Below are 14,342 nucleotides of genomic sequence, written 5' to 3' on the forward strand. Positions count from 1 at the left end.
ACTACTGAAGCCTGCGAGCCTAGGGCCCGTGCTCCGCAACAAGAGAAGCCACCACAGTGAGAAGCCCGAGCACCGCAACAAAGAGTAGCCCCTGTTCGCCGCAACCAGAGAAAGCCTGTGCACAGCAACAAGACCCAACGCAGTCAAAAATAAAATAAATAAATAAATTTATATATTAAAAAAAAAGATCCTGCAAGCCTCGCAGGAAAAAAAATATAGTATTGTATATATGCAGGTAAATGTCGTTAGACTGTGGATATGCATGCTGAAATATTTAAGCATAAAATATCATGATCTCTATAATTCACATTGAAATGAGCCTGCTAAATATATATATATATTTTTTAAATTAATTAATTTTTTTTTGTTTTTTTTGCGGTACGTGGCCCTCTCACTGTTGTGGCCTCTCCCTTGTGGAGCACAGGCTCCGGATGTGCAGGCTCAGCGGCCATGGCTCACGGGCCCAGCCGCTCCGCGGCATGTGGGATCCTCCCGGACCGGGGCACAAACCCATGTCCCCTGCATCGGCAGGCGGACTCTCAACCACTGCACCACCAGGGAAGCCCTAAATATATATATTTTATATTTATATGTGTGTATATGTATATACACACATATATAATTTAATATATATTTTTGCCATTTGCCATATTTTCAAATATGGGAAAAATGTTGACAATTGTTGGATTAGGTGGTGGGTGTATGGGTGTTTATATTCTTCCTATTGTTTGAAAAGTTTCCCGATAAAAAGTTTAAAAAGCAGTCTTTTGTAATGGTTGCTCAGCCTCCTGTAGAAGAAATCAACCCACTGTGGAGCAAGGCCTCTCCCTGCGTGCTGGGGAACGGGAGGCTCCCAATCCAGGGTGGTGCCCGCCATTGATGCAAGGCCCTTTAAAGACAGCTCCCTCTCCCATGTTGTTACCCATCAGCACGTAACTGGGTTTGATTATTGGCTGACATCTCTATCTTCACTATGTTTAGAATTTAATGGTTTAATGACAGGCAATAGCCAGCCTGGAATGTGATCCATTTCCACCTGAGATTCACCTGACTGGGAGCAATACAGTTTAACATTTTAAGCATCAGCAGGTACTTTAACCCTTAGGATAATCTCTCTGTCCTTACTCTTTGGGAAATAACACAATTGAAAGACTATCTTGGGCAAGTAGGATGTTAATGGTCGAGAAAGTACTACAATTAACAAAGTAATAGCTGGCCCTGAGCTTCTCAAAGCCAGATGCCCATAGATGCCACTGCGCAGAGCTAACCATGGTGCCTGCGCCTGTTCTGGCTGCAGCATTCTAACAAACCAGCAAGGTGAAGGCAGCTCTAAGCAAACGATACCAAATGTTGGAGCATCTCACTTCATCCTTCCTATCAACTCCTTTTCGCATTCATCTCTGTTTTCTCTGCTCCACATTATGGATGATTTCTTCTTCCAGTTCACTAATTCTCTATCCAGTTGGTCTGTTATTTAACCTGTTTGTTGTGCTTCTTATGAATTTACCTGTTCATTTCAATTCTAGAATTGCTACTTGTTTCCTTTTCAAACCCATGTGCTACTTTATAATGCCCTCTTCTGCACAATGGATTGAATGAGCCGCTTTATCTCTTTGAACATCTTCAGTCTCCAAGCGTGCTGTCATCTGAGTTTCTTAGTTGTAAAGTCACCTGTTATTGTGACTCCTGACTTGTTCTCCTGGGGATGTTCTGGCTCATCTTGAGAATGGTTGTCTTCCAAGGGAGCTCCCTGTATCTGGAGGTGTCCCTGGGGCTGACTTAAGCTTTTGCCTGTGCTCAGCCCTCTGGGATTCACAGGTCCCAAACACTGTTTTTTAAGTTATTAAGAAGTAGTTTGACATACGAAAATATGAATTACACAACGAGCTCCCATACAGCCTGCTTGACTATACACCTCCTTGACTATATCACTGTCCCTGCCCACCCCATCTTGAATTCAGCATTTAGCAATCCTATGCATTTCTTTTTTTACTTTTTTTTTTTTTTTTTTTTTGTGGTACGCGGGCATCTCACTGTTGTGGCCACTCCTGTTGTGGAGCACAGGCTCAGCGGCCATGGCTCACGGGCCCAGCAGCTCCACGGAATGTGGGATATTCCCGGACCGGGGCACGAACCGGTGTCCCCTGCATCGGCAGGTGGACTGTCAACCGCTGCGCCACCAGGGAAGCCCTCTTTTTATATATATATAAATTTATTTATTTTATTTATTTATTTTTGGCTGTGTTGGGTCTTCATTGCAGTGCGCAGGCTTCTCATTGCGGTGGCTTCTCTCATTGTGGAGCATGGGCTGTAGGCACATGGGCTTCAGTAGTTGTGGCTCACGGGCTCTAGAGCACAGGCTCAGTAGTTGTGGCGCATGGGCTTCGTTGCTCCGCGACATGTGGGATCTTCCCGGACCAGGAATCGAACCCATGTACCCTGCATTGTCAGGTGGATTCTCAACCACTGCGCCACCATGGAAGCCCTGGTGCTATGCATTTCTTTTTCTTTTTACTATGATACTTAACTCCAAACAATATATATATATTTTTAAAATTTATTTTATTGAAGTATGGTTGATTTACAATGTTGTGTTAATGTCTGCTCTACAGCAAAGTGATTGTTATACATATATATATATTCCTTTTCATATTCTTTTCTATCCAGTTTATCACAGGATATTGAATATACTGTGCTATACAGTAGGAACTTTAAACAATATATTGTTTAGTGGTAAATGTTTTAAGCATTACATACTATTTTTCTGTGATCCACTTTTTTTCTTCACATTGTGAGATTAATCCACACTGGTATGTTAGTCATCCTACTGCTGCATGTAGCACATGGTGTATTTTATGAATATACCCCCATTTCCCTATTGGAGAACACTTGGGTTCCTTTTTTTCTCCCCCTCAACCAACAGTGCCATCCAGGATGTGTATATTAATCCTTGTATCTGTATGCGAGTGTTTAGGGTGCATCACCAGAAGTGGAAACACTGGGTTGAAGAGAGCGTGCCTCATTTGTAGCAGGTACTGCTAAACTGTTTTCCAAAGGCATTCTATAAAGTTCTATTCCTGCAAACAATGTCCAAAACAGTTTTTATTTCTTGGCTCTAAGATTTCCTCACAAACCAAATTATATCCAGAAGCTTTGTTGGAAGCTGTTGCATCACACAGAGGAGCCAAGTGAGCCGATGGTGGATCCCACCAGAGTCAAGGAGCAGTAGAGTTGTAAGGTGCGGCCAAATTTTGGTGTTAAGGTATCGCCAGCATGATTTGCTGACAAATTGGATATAGAATATGCAAACAGGACTCAAGCAGACTCCAAGGGTTCGGGCACAAGCAACAGGCAGGTAGAGGTATCATTCTGGAGGGGCTTGCACACTAGCCAGTTGCTATGGGTTCCAGGGATGAGAGGCCTAGGGAAACAGGCCTGGGAGGCTCACGGTCTTCAGTAGCTGAGATGGCAGGCCAAGCTCTGCATAGATTAATTTTAGAGAGCTATGAGATCTGCCTAGTGGGTTGGGAGGACTGGTTACTTCTGAAAGTGCTCCTGGGGGTGAAGAAGATTCAGTGTGCTTTGGGGTAGGGGTCTTATCAAATCACTGTCACCCCTGTGAAGGGAGGCTGTGGGGCTCAAGAGTGCGAGGACTGGAAAGTGATTTCCATGCCTGGAATTAAGAAAAGTTCACGTGACCATCTTCACCATGGCTGTAGCTCAATCTTTTTTTTAAATACATTTATTTATTTATGTATTTATTTATTTATTTATGGCTGCGTTGGTTCTTTGTGGCTACACGCAGGCTTTCTCTAGTTGCAGCGAGCGGGGGCTACTCTTTGGTTGCAGCCCATGGCCCTCTCATTGCAGTGGCTTCTCTTGCTGCGGAGCACAGGCTCTAGGTGTGCAGGCTTCAGCACTTGTGGCTCACGGGCTCTAGAGCGCAGGCTCAGGAGTTGTGTCGCACGGGCCCAGTTGCTCCGTGGCATGTGGGATCCCCCTGAACCAGGGATCAGATCGAACCCATGTACCCTGGATTCTTAACCACTGCACCACCATGGAAGTCCCTCAATCTTATACTCTAAACCTGGGACTGACACAGGAAGGAGGGTCTGAACACCTAGGGCAGGACTTGGATCATACAAATAAGGACAAGAGAATGCAGAAGAGACCCTGTGGACAAGAAATGAAGTTGACCATTTAATAGTAATGTCAAGGACTAAGGAAAACTGGATGAGGTACTGACTAGGCTATGTTAGCTAATGTCTAAGCTATTTGGAATAATCTAATTGTAGCGAATGCCTAAATAAGGCTTACTATGTGTTAGGCAGTTTTAAGTGCATTTACATATAGTTAAACCTAACAACTCCGTAAGAGTAGGTACTCTTTTATCCATTTACAAATGAGGAAATAGAGTGGCTGAGTAACTTAGCCAAAGTTGAACAGCTGTAAGTGTTCAGTCTGGCTCCCTACATCTTAACCAGTCCCCTGTATTTCGTATGTGATACCGTCACCCTAGAAAAATGCACTTACAAATGCAAGTCCTTATGTACACTACCCAGAGACACCCGTCAACCTAGAATTGTTTTGGGTTTTTTTTTTTTGCCTAAATAAAAATGGGCAGAAATGTGTTTGGAAGGGTAGAATCTAAACTATAGGGAAGTATGTGAACAAAAAAGAACCAAGCTGCAACATAACTACATGGAGTATTAGTCCCTATTTATGAAGAACAGTATTTTAGGGACACATTGAATTCAGAGTACAAAGAAAAGCCAAAGAATGATACAGCCACAATTCAGCTGGGTGACATCCTCTGAGTGGGAGGGAGAAAAAGAAAAATGGAATCAAAGAAAGGTTTGCTTCAGTTATTGGAAATGTTTAAAGCTAGGCCGTAGATATATTATATACTAGACAGAAAGGAATTTGAATCCTGACTGACACTGATCTCGGAGAGACCAGTGAGTGGTCCTGAAGAGACATCTTAGTGCCTGCCAGGGAACAGAACCTAGCCGCTGGTCCACCAGGGGCTAGAGGCTAAAAGCAAAGTTCCCTGGCTCTTCCCCATTTGAAAGCAAGAATGTTTCAAGGAGGCAAAAACTGTAAGAACAGGTACAAAGTATATTATTAGAGACACAGCACAACTGGGAGAACAGGCACACAGGGAAACAGTTTAAGACAGAAGCGGGGCAGAAATACACGGAAAGGATATGGGCATCCTCTCTGGAGTACCGTAAAAGGGCGATTTAAATCACATATAGGACGGGTCTTCTGGGTCTTTGGTTACCTTTAGCCAATTATCTTATTTTCTTTTTGCACAGCTGACCAGTCCTAGGACCCTCCCCAAGATGCAAATGCAGCTTTTTGCCAAGATGGATTCCACTGCAGAGGCCTGTGGGGGGTATGTCCACACTTATTATGGGGTGGTGCCCCCTCCCTTTTTGACCCCCAAGGAGCCTTCCTGCACATGTGCAGACAGGGAAGTTTACCTTGACCTCAGGAGTGGTCATCTTATCTCTTAACTTCAGCAGAGCTCAGCTTCTGCCACTTGCTTTGTCCTTGGAGTGTCTGGGTGACAACCAAGCTTCAGTTTTACTCCACTTGACAAACACCAGTGTCCAGCCCAGGGGCCTCAATACCTCCTATCTCTGTGACCTTAAGCAAATTATTTAACATCCCTGAGCTTTCCTCTCCTTGCTTGCAAGGTAGGGTAGATACATATCTACTTTGCAAGGTTTTAAGGATTCAATGAAGTGAAACACATAAAAAGCCTAGGACAGACCAAAGCACTAAATATATGGTGGCTGCTAAGACTATACAGAACCCATGGTGAGGGAACAGCAATGGGAGCAGGTAACTGTGTCCTGTAGAGAGTACCAAACAGGGCAATGTCAAGGACGGAAAAAAAAAAAAAAAGATCTGGCAAAGACGATTAAGGAAAATAAAAGTTGGAAAAAATCTTTTCTGAGTGGGGACCAAGATGGAAACGTTCCATAGGAAAACAGATGCAGGGCTTCCCTGGTGGCGCAGTGGTTGAGAGTCCGCCTGCCGATGCAGGGGACACGGGTTCGTGCCCCGGTCCGGGAGGATCCCACATGCTGTGGAGCGGCTGGGCTCGTGAGCCATGGCCGCTGAGCCTGCGCGTCTGGAGCCTGTGCTCAGCAGAGGGAGAGGCCACAACAGTGAGAGGCCTGCGTACCACAAAAAAAAAAAAAAGAAAAGAAAAGAAAACAGATGCAAAAGATGTGCAATATTTAAAAGATGAATTATTAGGTATACAAACTGGTACACTCCACCTGGAGTAGTGATGGCAGGCAGAGAAACAGGCACTCTGAAGGAGACTGCTGTTACGAGTATAAACTGGGACAATTTTATGGAACATACATTATTACTTTAAATACCCAAATCCTTTGACTCTGAAAGGAAATGTATTCTACAACACAACTTCAAATGGGTGCAAATTAATAGGGAATCAGCACTGGTATATACCATGACCAGAAACTCAAATGCCCCCTTACCAGAAGCTGGATAATTTACAATGCAGCCTTACAGCAGCATACTCTGTACATGCTGGTGGGGAATCTCCTTCATGACGATGACAAATAGGAGCAGAGAGTTATGCTTTTCCCCCCATTTTTTTTACTGCGGTGAAATACACATACAACTTACCATCTTTACCATTTAAAAAAAATTTTTTATTGGGGTATCCTTGATTTACAATGTCATGTTACTTTCAGGTACACAGCAAAGTGAATCAGCTATACATATATCCACTCTTTTTTGTTAAATATTTTTACAATATAGGCCATTACAGAGTATTCAGTAGAGTCCCCTGTGCTATACAATAGCTCCTTATTAGTTACCTTCTTTATATGTAGTAGCATGTATGTGTCAATCCCAATCTTCCAATTTATCCCCCTCCCCATCTTCACCACTTTTAAGCATACAGTTCAATGGTAATAAACACATTCATCACATCGAGCAACCATCACCACCATCCATCCCCGTGAACTCTTTTCATCTTCTAAAATGGAAACTCTATACCCATTAAACAGTAACTTCATTTCCTCATTCCCTGCCCCTGGCAACCACCAGTATATTCTTTTAAAATATATCTGGACAACCTATGTTTTCACCAATGGATCAACAGGCAAATTGGATGTCCGTGTTAATGGCGTCATAAAACCCTCAAATATTAGAATACTATCACAGTCAATCTAGAAATCCTTAACATTGGTGTCAATATGTGGCAAATCTACTTTTTGTATGTGGCTGCAAAGAGGTACAGCTAGATGTCAACTGTGATGCCCATTCACTGGTGGTTAACCTTTCATGTCCCTAAACCTTTCTTACCATCTTGTTTTCACTGAGACCAATCTGTTTTTTATTTGTTTTAAAATATTTTATTGGAATCCTTTGGGTAAGACGAAGTAAAGGCCACCTAATTGATTTTGGTCCCCAAATTTCTACGCAGTCCCCTCCCTCCACCCCAGGAGGTTGACAGCTGCTCACGCGGGTTAATGCAGGAAAGATGTGAAGTTCCGAGGACCTGTCCAACCCCAGGTAGAGAACATCCTTTGTGTCAGCAAAATTCTAAAATTTCATAAAAGCAACACATATTAGAAACATGCAAGCAACTGGCAGTAAAGCATGAATCTAGGGCTTCCCTGGTGGCGCAGTGGTTAAGAATTTGCCTGCCAACGCAGGGGACACGGGTTCGAGCCCTGGTCTGGGAAGATCCCACATGCCGCGGGGCAACTAAGGCCATGTGCCTCAACTACTGAAGCCCGAGCGCCTAAAGCCTGTGCTCCGCAACAAGAGAAGCCACCACAAGGAGAAGTTCTCGCACCGCAAAGAAGACCCAATGCAGCCAACAATAAGTAAATAAAATAAATACATTTATTTTTTAAAAAGCATGAATCATAGACACAGGGACAGATTGGTAGTTATCAGAGGGAAAGGTGGTTAGGCAAAAAGGATCAATTGCATGGTGACTAGACTTATTGTGGTGATTGCTTTCTAGTGTATATAAATATCCAAAACGTTATGTTGCTGAAACTAATGTAGTTATATACCAGTTTATATAATGTACTTACATAGCAGTTTATATAATATAGTTATATACGCAGGTGGTTGCCTTCCCCTGGGTGGGCAGGGGAATTGCCACACAGGGTGGAAAGAAGCATAAAAGTGAATCAGGTAGTTCAAAGATGCTCAGAAGTTCTCAGAGACTGTAGTCCAACCAGGTCACCATTACCACTCTGGAGCTGGTAGAAAAACCAACAAGAGACTTACCACAGTACCCACGTAGAAAGCACGCTACTCTCCACTTCTTGTCACAGCTTGTTGATGAAGTGGCAGGAACCATTACCTAGGCATCCCAGCTATCCCAACAGCACTTCTCCAGGAGAAGAATTCCAAACTTTAGGCCTTCAGCCACCAGGCTATCCCTGAATCTCTGTGAAGGGGCACTGCCCCTGCTGGGCTTCCAAAGCTCTCAAGCTAGAAAGATGAAAGCAGGACCACCAATGAGAAATACAGCAGAGAGTTACAGCCCTCCCATTGGCTCCTCTCAAAACTCCAGGTATCCAGTTCCCCAAATGAGTCAGAAATTAATTTTGACATCAGGATCAGCATCAGAGACTCTAGTCTGAGAAATCATCATCCCCAGTTTAGGGAAACCTGGATCAAGGGAAGCCATTATGGGAAGGAATCTACAACATTCAAATACAACAGCCCCAGTATAAGGATCTAGCAAATTAAGAATTCAGGGATGGGAAGTTCAGGAGAGAAAAGAAGTAGGAAACAAATTTAGAACTGTGGAGAACAGCTCCATCAAGGAGGCCCAGCATGCAGAGTAGTTTATAGTAGGAAAACAGGTGGAGAAAGCAGGTTTAGCAAGGCTTAAACAAAACTTTGGGAAGTTAAAAAAGTGAGAGACACTGAGAGCGCCCGCACACCTAATACTCACCTTTATTCAAAAATAACACACCGGTGAACGTCTTAAACCCCTAATGGAGAAACGAGACACACGAATAAGTGGCTTCCCCGAGCCCAAATACTAGGGATCCCAACCCGGGGGATGGAGGTGGTCAGCGCGCTGCGGTGATGGCGTCAGCGAGACACTCAGAATCACCTGTTGTCATCATCACCCCCGTCCTCCCCCAGTACAACCACCAGCCACTCCATATCCCACAATCCACTCACCTTCGAGGCGCTGCGGACCCTCCTTCGAGAATCAGGGGCCTGGGAAGAAACCAGTGAGTTAGGCGACTACCAGACGAGTCCTTCTGCCCTGGGCTGGGTCAGTTCCAAGCAGTGGAGTCACAGAGACATCAGAAATTCTAGTCTGTAATGATGGCTCATACTGCTCAGCCCGAAACTTCGGTCCCCTCAGTGTCCAACACGGCCCTGAGGTACTGAGATACCTGTACGCCGGCAGCTGTGCAAAGATGGCGCAGGCGGTCGTCTTCTTCTTGGAAGGTTGCACAGCGGCCGCCAGGCGGATCCCAAAGCCACCATCTTCACCACCCACGAGTTCACTGCACAAAAAGAACGACAACGCCGGGGCCAGGGCCCTTTATTTACGGCGCGTGGCGTCGGGGCCTGACAGGCCTATAGCTGTCTTCTGAGATGCCTGTCTCGATCCTCAGAATTTTCCACATAGCTTGTCCAAACAAGACTAAAGTTAAGTGAAAGAGAGGCCATGAGTGAACGTTTCACATTCTTCTGGGCAAATATTCGGAGATATTTTGTGAATTTTGAAAAACAAAAAAACAGGTGACTTTCCTGGCCAGGCCGGAGAACGTCCCCGACGCTGCCAGGTGCGCGCGCAGCTGAACACTCTTCCTGGGTGGCCTCCGAGATAGTCCAGTTCCTGCTAGTGTAAACAAGGACTTCTCTCTAGTTCTCACTTGTCCCGGCTTGGATTCGGGGGTCACTCCAAGGGACTGTCACCCTGCTCTTTCTAGCCAGCGAAATCTGAATTTGCAAGACCTGTCAGGTACATTAAACTTCCTGTCCTGTTTTTTTTTTTTTAAACCTTTGTTAAGGTATAATTGTGTCCACTGAAAAAAAATGCACGACCTAAACGTTGAGAATCTGTTTTATTTGGGGAATAAAACTGAGGACTTAGGCCCGGGTCGCAGCCTCTCAGCGCTGAAGAGGTAAGGGAGGAGCCAGGCTATGTAAGAGTTTTTGCGACAAAGATCGGGTAGTCGGCACTTCATCAGATTACTGTCAATTAGAGAAAACTAGGGATTTCCCTGGTGGCGCAGTGGTAAAGAGTCTGCCTGCCAATGCAGGGGATACGGGTTCGATCCCTGGTCCAGGAAGATCCCCACATGCCGGGGAGCAACTAAGCCCCTGCGCCACAGCTACTGAGCGTGCGGTCTAGAGCCTGCGTGCCACAGCTGCTGAAGCCCGTGCCCCTAGAGCCCGTGGTCTGCCACAAAAAAAAGCCACCACAATGAGAAGCCCGTGCACCACAACGAAGAGTAGGCCCCAATTGCTGCAACTAGAGAAAGCCCTCAGCAGCAGAGAAGATCCAGTGCAGCCAAAAATAAAATAATAAATTAATTAAAATAAAAAATTAAAGAACTTCCATACTGTTCTCCACAGTGGCTGTATCTATTTACACTGTCACCAACAGTGCAAGAGGGTTCCCTTTTCTCCACACCCTCTCCAGCATTTGTTGTTTGTAGATTTTCTGATGATTCCCATCCTAACTGGTTTGAGTTGATACCTAATTGTAGCTTTTTTTTTTAACATCTTTATTGGAGTATAATTGCTTTACAGTGGTGTGTTGGTTTCTGCTATGTAACAAAGTGAATCAGATATACATATACATATATCCCCATATCTCCTCCCTCATGCTTCTCCCTCCCACCCTCCCTATCCCACCCCTCTAGGTGGACACAAAGCACAGAGCTGATCTCCCTGTGCTAGGTGGCTGCTTCCTACTAGCTATCTATTTTATATTTGGTAGTGTATATATGTCTACTATTGAGAACAGTGTGGAGGTTCCTTAAAAAACTAAAAATAGCCTTACCATATGACCCAGCAATCCCACTATTGGGCATATAACCAGAGAAAACCATAATTCAAAAAGACACATGCGGGCTTCCCTGGTGGCGCAGTGGTTGAGAGTCCGCCTGCCGATGCAGGGGACACGGGTTCGTGACCCGGTCCGGGAAGATCCCACGTGCCGCGGAGTGGCTGAGCCCGTGAGCCATGGCCGCTGAGCCTGCGCGTCCGGAGCCTGTGCTCCGCAATGGGAGAGGCCACAGCAGTGAGAGGCCCGCGTACCACAAAAAAAAAAAAAAAAAAAAAAGACACATGCACCCCAGTGTTCATTGCAGTACTATTTACAATAGCCAGGACATGGAAGCAACCGAAATGCCCATCGACAGACGAATGGATAAGGAAGTTGTGGTACAGATATATAATGGAATATTACTTAGCCATAAAAAGGAATGAAATTGGGTCACTTGTAGAGACTGGATGGATCTAGAGACTGTCATACAGAGTGAAGTAACTCAAAGAGAAAAACAAATATCATATATTAACGCATATATGTGGAACCTAGTAAAACGGTACAGATGAACCGGTTTGCAGGGCAGAAATAGAGACACAGATGTAGAGAACAAACGTATGGACACCAAGGGGGGACAGTGGGGGGGGGATGGTGGTGGGATGAACTGGGAGATTGGGATTGACATATATACACTAATATGTATAAAATAGATAACTAATAAGAACCTGCTGTATAAAAAATAAATTAATTAAATTAAATTTTAAAAAAATTAAAACCAGGGCTTCTCTGGTGGCGCAGTGGTTAAGAATCCGCCCGCCAATGCAGGGGACACGGGTTCGAGCCCTGGTCCAGGAAGATCCCACATGCCGCGGAGCAACTAAGCCCGCGCCACAACTACTGAGCCTGCGCTCTAGAGCTCACGTGCCACAGCTACTGAAGCCCACGTGCCTAGAGCCTGGGCTCCGCAACAAGAGAAGCCACTGCAATGAGAAGCCCACGCGCTGCAATGAAGAGCAGCCCCCGCTCGATGCAGCTGGAGAAAACCCATGCAGCAATGAAGACCCAACTCAGCCAAAAATAAAATAAATAAATTAAAAAAAAAAAAAAAATTAAAACCAGACATCTCAAGTTAATGAATTTAACTAAACATGCCGCAACAAAGATCCCATGTGCAGCAACTAACACTCGGCGCAGCCCAAAATAAATATTTTTTTAAAAATCTCTTCCAAAAATCCTATAGTATTCATCTGTTTATTTGACACATTTCTCAGCTCCCAGTGGTTGAGTTCCGCCTGTGGTTGATGTTGCAAAGTGACTTTAAGTTCCAGGAATTGTATGTGTACAGGTAGGTGATGACTTCTCATATTCTAAAGTGGCTGTATTTATTGGCCGTGCCGCGCCGCGTGCAGGATCTTAGGATTGAACCCAGGCCCACAGTGAAAGGGCCGAGTCCTAACCACTGGGCAACCAGGAAGTTTCGTGATGTTGCTTTTTGATGAACTATTTCCCTAATGAGGACTCATGAAAGTAGTTGGCCCAGCTTCAGGAATTCTCTTCTTTGGCCCGTTAAGCCGTTGCTGGCGATTTCCCTAACCTTTATCGTCGCTGCTGCTGCGGCCAGTGATTCAACACTTTAAGGCCTTGGAAGGCTTCCAGGTCTGGTTCACAGCAGAAAGCCCCTTGCCACAAGCTGCTGCTCCTGGAAGCACTGGCACCTTCCTGTCCTGCCTCTCTTGGGTCCCCATACCTCTAAAAACATAATCAGGAGTAGCCTCTGGTGCAGTGGCTTTTTCTCCACTTTGGCTGAAACACTGAGACAATTTTAATTCTATACAATTACTTGGCCTATTTCCGGGCCAATTTCTTGGCCTGACTCTTGCGGGACCGGTATCAGTATTTCTTAAGCTTCCCAAATGATCTCAGTATACCACTGGGTTGGAGAACCATGGCTCCAATGATTTGAAGTTACAAGGTTTATTCCCTCTATTGCCTGACTGGTTAAATTTTTTAAAAGTTAAGCAAGCCCCCAATTTCTGCTGCTGCAGCAGTTAAACTGCACATACTATATGCTATGGTCAGAGCCTATAATATTACATACAGTTCACCTATCTTGTAAGTAAGACCGGCCTTTGAGAATTGGCCCAGGAACCAAAACTATACTATTTCCTTTACAAGGTTCCCATACTTTGTCATTCCTAAGATGTTTCAGTTTCCCAGAGAGGAATGATTTATTGAAAGATAAAACACAGGGAACTTTAATTTGATTCTGGAGTAGATACTCCCAGGTTCAGTTTTTGGAAGGAACAAGGTTGGGATTTATCAGGCTAGAGGAAGTGTTAAGGACTTTTAACTGCTCCAGTGAGAAGCAGCCCCTAGGGAAGGGCTTGTGTGGGAGGAACGCCCATCTCCCCATCTTCCCAGATCTATGCTGCACAGCTTTTATTTCCTCTTCGTTCATAATTAAATGTGCTATTAAGTTGCTTTTGTTTTGAGACTGTCCATGAAAAGAACAAAAAGGCTACTGATTGTTAAAACTGGGGTAAAACCACCACTTACAGCCAGACAGGAACCACCCACACTAGCCCCAGTGTTCAGGCAGTGTGAAAAAACCCTGGCCCCCAAATCATCACTTGTTCCTCCCTAGTTTTGCTCTGGATATAGCTTAAGTGACCACCTCCACATGGCTACCTATGAAAAAGACACTTTACAATGCCTAAGTTAGAGGGTGGTGTGATGAGAACTACTGAGGATTACTGGAGTGACTCAGAGAAACAGGTGCAGTGCCTGGCCCATTCCTCTTTCTTGCCATGCCCCCAAACTCTCAGTATCTCACTCCCCCAGACCCTCAGTTGAATAACTGCAGCTCCAGTGACCTTCGTTGAACATGTTGCTTGCCTACAGCACATTTCTGCTCAAAATGATCTAGATCTTTGGAACTGAGGCCATTCAGACAAATGCTTTATTTTGAAAGGAGGCAACCAAAACTAAGAGGCTAAATAATTTGCACTAAGTCACTCAAGTGGGATTTATAAACCAGAGTATGAATCTGCATCTCATTTTTACTGTTTTGTCCACCCCTAAATTCATAACTTAAATAAAAGACTGGAAGACTCACAGGTCTAGTAAGAAATGAACAGCTCTGCACACAGTGAGTGCAAGACCCTAAGGAACCACGAACCCATCTCAACACTGCCCTTAACACCACAACAATCTCTCCTCCCCAAAACCCTACTGCAGCTCCCATCCCTACTTGTACCTAAAACAAACCCCACCCCAATCAAAATGGGCACTTGGAATTTGTTTTCTGTCA

The 14,342-nt window shown here is 44.7% G+C and overlaps 1 long non-coding RNA gene across 2 annotated transcripts; it reads right to left on the bottom strand.

The window, feature by feature from the left end:
* Positions 1-6,676: 6,676 nt before the first annotated feature.
* On the bottom strand, positions 6,677-9,539 carry LOC308624239. Of its 2 annotated transcripts, XR_014016954.1 has the most exons (5): positions 9,426-9,539; positions 9,205-9,243; positions 8,969-9,008; positions 8,293-8,499; positions 6,677-7,590 (listed from the first exon to the last, which is right to left on the bottom strand). It is a non-coding gene; the product is annotated as an uncharacterized lncRNA (long non-coding RNA). The 2 variants fall into 2 exon arrangements; XR_014016955.1 differs by having other exon boundaries at positions 9,205-9,535.
* Between the last annotated feature and the right edge of the window lie 4,803 nt (positions 9,540-14,342).

The sequence above is a fragment of the Mesoplodon bidens genome (genome assembly GCF_964165515.1).
Source record: "Mesoplodon bidens genome assembly, chromosome: 10".
Classification (NCBI taxonomy): Eukaryota; Metazoa; Chordata; class Mammalia; order Artiodactyla; family Ziphiidae; genus Mesoplodon; species Mesoplodon bidens.